Genomic DNA, 273 nt, shown 5'->3' with positions numbered 1-273 from the left:
TAAATGCCATTTAACAAAGAAAAATCAACCAAAAAAATGAGTTCGCGTGTCACCTCTGACACGCATGTCATAGGTTCGCCATCACTGTCTTAGGCAAACCCTGTGAAAGGGTCGTTCCACCCCCAAAGGGGTCGCGACCCACAGGTTGAGAACCGCTGAGGTAAAAGAGATGAGCCAAAGAACATATATGCATTGACCATGGGCCCAAACAACAGTGTGGTGAAGGCTGGGGGGGGAGAGGAGAGGCTGGTTGGAGGTGGGCAAAGACTGGGA

The sequence above is a fragment of the Myotis brandtii genome, unplaced genomic scaffold (genome assembly GCF_000412655.1).
Source record: "Myotis brandtii unplaced genomic scaffold, ASM41265v1 scaffold404, whole genome shotgun sequence".
Taxonomy (NCBI): Eukaryota; Metazoa; Chordata; class Mammalia; order Chiroptera; family Vespertilionidae; genus Myotis; species Myotis brandtii.
Note: the sequence above shows the minus strand (reverse complement) of the source record.